Source organism: Etheostoma spectabile, chromosome 24 (assembly GCF_008692095.1).
Source record: "Etheostoma spectabile isolate EspeVRDwgs_2016 chromosome 24, UIUC_Espe_1.0, whole genome shotgun sequence".
NCBI lineage: Eukaryota > Metazoa > Chordata > Actinopteri > Perciformes > Percidae > Etheostoma > Etheostoma spectabile.
The window spans coordinates 15885244-15891952 of NC_045756.1; the positions used below are offsets into that span (position 1 = coordinate 15885244).

Below are 6709 nucleotides of genomic sequence, written 5' to 3' on the forward strand. Positions count from 1 at the left end.
GTTTGTGTCCTCCTGGTCCAGACTGGAGCTCCAATCCTGCTGATGTTCTTCACCAACAACCACTGTGTGGACATCTGAAGGTAAAGCTGAAACACAAACATCCATTAATGTAAATCTTAACAATACTTTGCTAATTAGCTACATTCAGTCCAATAAGGACACAGGTGCATAATGACTTCATCGGATTTACCCCCAGGTCCCCAAAATTGGAGCACAACTCTTCTTGCTCCTCAGTTTGTTGCCTAAAGCTAGTACACTTCCACTCCAAAAACTCATGCCTCCTCCCTGCTCTTTAACCAGCTGTAAAAGTTTTGTCAGTCTGAGAAAATTACAGAGCAGAACTCTGCTGCACTAGATCACAGAGGATGAGGCCCTGCTCAATTGGGTGCTAGCTACGGCTTATGCTTCTGCCGCTACACCTTCCATGTATGCAACTATTGTGACACCGCTCGTGTCCTCATGAACATTTTAATTAGGACCTTAGTGCTGACTGACATCGGCCAGCGGAGGCCCTAATGAAACTGAAGGAATTATTTTGCGCAATGAATCGCCTTTTGGGGACCTGCCCATACTCAAAAACTCACTCACATCTGTACACGCATCAGGCCTGGGTTTCTTAAATAGGCGCGTAGAAATGGATTGCTAGCTCCCCCTGCCAAACGTTGTCTTGCAGTATGTAACAGTATGTTGTAACGTTGACTAATGAAAATTGCTAAGCATATTTGTCAAGATGTACAAAATAAGCCTATTGAAGCCATATCCTAAACTCAACAGGAAGTCCCCCATTTTGAATTGGAAGTTCAAAATGAGTGCATTTTTTATCATTTCCACACATCGTACTGTAACCAACTCCATCTAGATATTTAATCTGATCGAGTTTTAATTTGGTAAAAAACCTAAAAGATGAAAAATTGTTAAAAACTTGAGTTTTGTCACAGGGGCGGGGCTGCTATTTTGTGTTTCACCATCAAAACAGGAAGCGGTTGTAACTTGAGGTTTCATCAAACAATAGGCTCGTTCGAGATGAACTGCGCCTCGCCTGTAAAGTGGACGAGAGCAGGCGGCAGCAGCGGGGGCGGGGACAAAAAGCTGCGGTAAAGTCGGACAGTTTCCAGCCGATTCCAGCTCCTTCAGGCTGGACAGGAAGTGATGAAAACACTGTGGTGCGATTCCGATTTAATAAAATATAATCAGACCCTGATACCAGCTGGTACACAGTCTCCAGTTGTTTTAGTTATGACAGAGTAGCTGGAAAGTGCTCTACATGCACCTGTTGCTGATTTTATGAACAACACACTGGAGATGATCCGTGATTGAAGGATTTAGTCTCTTTGACTTCTAAACTTAACTATCAGTCACACACATGTGTTCTGGACAGAATAGTCTTTAAATCAGACAATAGCAATTAAAATCGCCTCCGATTCAAAAACAATAAAAAGTTTATATAAACGTCATCATGTTGTAAACCAATAGTGTGTAAATAGCTGAGAAGCCGGCGTTTCAGCATGCTCTGGGTCGCCTGGGTCCGCTGGCTCTTGCAGGCGGTGAAAAGCAACTGCGCGCCTGGTCTCAGAACTGCGGCCGCCTTGCTCTCGTGAGATTTCCGTTGCCCACGTGTGCATGACGTCAGAGCAAGTCGGGATCAAGTCGGACACAAATCTAACCGGCAGCACGGGCGACGATCGCCGGTGATCGATTCTGCGCAGACCTGGCTCATCTCGAACGAGCCTAATGTGGGCAAGGTGGCCATTTGGAGCATTGATCAATGAACAAGGAAGTTGTTGTATCTTACGTGAACTTTTTCCAGTCTGGTTATATTGAGGCCCCTGCATTTTGGCCCATCCCCTTTTTGCATGAACCGTTTCCTTAGATCCTCTTTACTAAATAGAGCGCATTTCAAGCGGCGCCAATGGTATGAAATGGTACACACCTCCTGTCTCCTAAATGGGCGTGGCCTCATTTGAAATTGTAGTGAACGTTGTGTGGATGGATGAAAAGTTACATTTGTATAATTTATTTTTCTTTTGCTAACGTGCCATTTACACAGATAAAAGACAGATTAGTTTTTTAGGGCACTCACAAATGATGTTAGCTAATTTACGTTGCAATCTCTAGAGAGTTTGGGAATGTTTAGGAGATATGCAGCTTGTAAAAAATGTATCCAATATTTACTTTGATGACTATGGGGCGGAATGTTTCATAATGTAAGGGGCCGAGCATGGCCACATTCATAACTAATGACCCAATTCTCTTGCTCTTATCTGAGGTAGTCTTCAACTCAGCAGAGTTCCTTTCTCATTAGCCATGGGTTTCTCCACCCCCCGTGTTATCCAAGCCCCTTTCATAACTAATGACTCGTTTCCCGGTCTCTTGAGTCACAAACTGGCTTAAAGCATGTGACAAATAGGGGAGTCCAAACAGGTTGAAGTGTCAATAAAAAGGTTTATTGATAAACATAACTATTTAGAAAAGCATGAGCCATACCCACCTTCGCTGCCACCTAGAGTAATACCACAAGTACCATAGTGGCACTTGCTTCCAAGCCTAACAGGGAAAATATACCCCTGCTTAAGACAAGCTGTCCCAACATGAAACCCCAATCAAATCAATTCCAATCTATACATAACCACTTAATGCCAAAGAGTAACTTGTAAAACCTTCCACTAAGCCAAACTTACTGGCACTAACAAACTGCAATTGCCCTCAAAATAACCATATCAAAGCCCAAAGAATTACAAGTCTACTTTCCCCCTAAATCAATCAAATGCTGCTGACTACTCCACAAACTGGCTCAACACATGTGACACAGAGGGGAGTCCAAACAGGGTAAAGTGCCGATGAAAGGTTTTTTGATAAATGAAAATAACTATATGCACAAGCATGAGGTGTGGTGAGTAAATAGTAGCAGTGGTGCATGGAGTGTATGACTGAGTGAAGAATGTACGGATGAACTGTAACTGCAGCAAAAGTGTCAAAACAAACCCAAACCATGAGATGTGGATCCTAGAAGAAAGAGAACACAATGAGACATAGCATGTATATATAGCCTTGGTTGAGGCCTAGTGTAAGGCCTACGCAGGTGTCAGCCCATTAGCCAATTAACCCCCCCAAACTGCCAGCTCCTGCAGGAAAGCCAAGGAAGCCAACAGCAGGTTAAAAAGGGAGGGGTCGTAACACTTGTGTGAGGTATCACTGAATTTGTTTACACAATAATCTGGTTTTTGCTTTTATTCCCAAAAAAACGATATTCCAACTAAGCTGTTAACATTGCTAATGAAAGAGAATAATCCACTTATATCTCCATTTACATGTAGCTGTGCAAAATATGATCAATTCAAAATTTCCACTGGTGGGGGACTTGTTCAGCCATGCGGCCACTTTCCTGCCTTAGTCTGTCCTATCAAATAAAAGGCAATAAAAGCCCCAAAAATGTATCTTAAAAAAAGACTAAGATCTTTTTTTAAACACAAACATCCTGAGTATTTCAGGGCCACAAGCAGAACATTTCGGGGCGCAAGCCTTAAATCGGCCTGCTACTCAAGTACTTCACATTTCCCCCCATGGTAACTGTATTACTTATAAATGCTTTGGTAATAATTACAAAACACTACTTATTTTAGTTCACAATCACATTTTGACTGTATGTGCTTAGGGCTATAGTGTGCAACTAGTTTATAATAATGAACGTATGTTAAATTCAAGCCATTGCCAGATGAGGTGATACGAACCTAATTAAAACAGCTCCACAAAACTAAGTATCTAGCTCCCAGAGTGGGAAATAATGAGTGTGTATTTGTTTTGACGAGGTAAATGGTTATATATACAGCACCTGTGTATTCAAACTCAAAATAAAAGTTACATGCCGTTCATTTATGGCCAGACGAAGCATTCTAAATTTATTTTTTGATGGAGCGGTATGACAGCATGCAGCAAACGTTGGAGCTGACAAATTCAAAATCAGTCAAGGCACAGTCAAATATAAAAACCTCAGTAGACAAAACTTTTCATTAAAACTTGTGTGTGACAAATACTGTACGAGTCAAAATCTAACAAACTCAGATTGATATGTATACTTTTTTTTAACTCACGCATGGAAATGTACATTAAAGAATTGTTGCACCGAAATGCATCGATAAGCGGTTTAGAATCTAAACGTTGGCCTTTGAATCGGAATCATGAGGTGCCCAGAGATTCCCACCCCTTACTCAAAGCATTCAACGCTGAGGGGCAACTAGATCTGTGGTGCAGGTCTGCACAAAGATCAAGGAAACCAAATTTTGAATGGGAGAAACTGGATGAACTTGGATGGATGGATGATTCTTGTTGGAGCTGTGAGGAAGATAACAAAAGCAAGTAGGCTACTACTCGTGGCTTTTCACAGGATTCAAGGTTTGCGGTCCTGACATGGTAAGATAATATAATCTACAACTAGTACAGTACAACACAAGGGGGGGACAATGTGTTGTTGGATTTCTTCTGTTCTTTTGTGAATGTGAGGAAAGGTAGTGGGGGTATTGTGTGTGTGTGTGTGTGTGTGTGTGTGTGTGTGTGTATTTGATGTTCATTGAAGCATTGGAAATAATGTATGATTATGGTCTATGTAGGTTGAATGTGTGTTTGTGCACAATGTGACGCCATTTGTTTCTCTCGAATGACCAAGAGAAATTTCTCCTATGGGACACAATAAATGTTTATCTTAATAAAATGTGTAGTGTAGTTACATAAGACACTAATTACTCCAAATATAGGCAGTTTAAAACATGACAACCGTAATGTCGATTCCGGCAACCAAAAGCTGATGACTGTTTGCCAAGCCTGGCAATATATTAAATACGAAGCCTCATTTCAATAAGCCTTGCAAATACAAATTAAGATTTGCTCTATGCGTATGCCAGTGATTCATTTGTTGAATCATATTGGTTTATTCTGTTACTGTTGGGACGAAGGACGACCTCAACGGGCCAATCAAAAACGGCAATCCACTTTCACCGACTTATGGCTGCACTCTAATACATTCTTAAGGCCTTTTTATTCATATACTGTATATTTATTTTGATTTCAGTTCTGAATGACCGTCAAACTAGATAATAAAAAAATATTATGCCATTCATTCTTTAAACTCTTGATGTAGCCATGGACTCAGACCTGAATTTCAACAGCCACACACACATATATATATATATATATATATATATATATATATATATATATATATATATATATATATATATATACACATTAATGTATTAATTAATAATAATGTATTGTAAATAAATAAATGTTCTTCCTTAAAATACAGGGGGCATAAGTATACATACCCCTATGTTAAATTCCCATAGAAGCAGGTATATTTTGGTCAGGATGCATAGTCATTTCCTGAGCCATGTAATAACTGGCCTTTAATAATAACAATGTGCCTGCCTTTATGGGAATTTAACATAGGGGTGTATACTTTAGAATGTTTTTATTCCTCCTTTTAAATCGACTTTTTGTATGGGTGGGTTAACACACAGACACATACTGTACACACACACACACACACACACACACACACACACACACACACACACACACACACACACACACACACACACGTCTGGCTAAAATACATTCCGAGCGCTGCAGCTAATTCAGTACACTGCTGCTCAAGTCCTCACTAAGATGCTGTTCAATCAGCATGCCACACCTGTGAGGTGGATGGAGTATCTCGGCAAAGGAGAAGTGCTCACTAACGCAGATTTAGACACTTTTGTGAACAATATTTGAGTGAAATAAGCCTTTTTTTTTTTTAGCCTTAGATCTTAGTCCATCTCATGAAAAATGGGGGCAAAAACCAGTGTTGCGTTTGTAATTTTGTTTATAACTATATTTATGTAAAGTGTAGTTGAATTGCATTGTTGCTGAATGTGATAAACAAATGAAGCTACTTAACTCATGCTAGCAAGTTCATCAATAATAGTTAGTAGAGCCGAATATATAACATTGTAAATGTGTCCCACCTCTCGGCTGGCCAGCTGAGAGTTTCCTCTCGGAGTTCATGTTGAAGTGCTTCTCCTCAACTTCTCCCCGACCTGTAAAAGAAAATGCGTAATTTACACTATGTGAAATAATACACGTTAGCAGGAGCTAGCTGCGGCTAACATTAGCTTACATTACGGACTCCCTTCAACAACAGCAGTTAACGCGTTTCCGGTCCGAGAAAGAAAACAGACCTGCTCTTTGTAGCTTTGTTTGGTGGTTTAAAACCACACGCAGCAGTTTGTGATGTGTCTTTCAGTAGAAAATAAATCATTCCGCCGTCGTCATCATGCGGTAAACGGTAAATTCATGCAAAACAATGGGCCGGAGGTCGCAAGAGCGTCTGAGTCCCGGAAACACAGACACAACTTCCGCTACACTCCTCTGCCCTTCAGAATAAAACAGCATTTTAACCCTTGTGTTGTCTTGCCGTCAAAATCAGCACTTTTGTTGATGCTTTGTATCGATGTTTTTAGCTTTTTCTTACGTTTTTGTCCCTTTTACGCTTTTTTGCAATGTTTGTCACTTTTTTGATGTTTTCAACACTACGTGACACTAACTGATTAACTTTAGTTTTAGTTATTTTTGGAGTTTATGGTCAATAAACCTCCTTTACAGGAAAGTATGCCTAATGTTTGAGTTAGAAAAAAGTTAGACTTAAATTAAAGGAATGTATGTTGATGGCTAATCA

General features: G+C 40.2%; 1 long non-coding RNA gene across 1 annotated transcript in view; it reads right to left on the reverse strand.

Moving 5' to 3' along the window:
- LOC116673716 (uncharacterized) overlaps window positions 1-6394 on the reverse strand; it is a 6487-nt gene extending 93 nt beyond the window's left edge. The window contains exons 1-3 of the long non-coding RNA XR_004327864.1: window positions 6213-6394; window positions 6000-6071; window positions 1-86 (exon numbers count right to left, since the gene is read on the reverse strand). The exon at window positions 1-86 is cut by the window's left edge and continues 93 nt beyond it. This is a non-coding gene — a long non-coding RNA (uncharacterized LOC116673716). The remainder of the gene's footprint in view (window positions 87-5999; window positions 6072-6212) is intronic.
- Window positions 6395-6709: the final 315 nt, after the last annotated feature.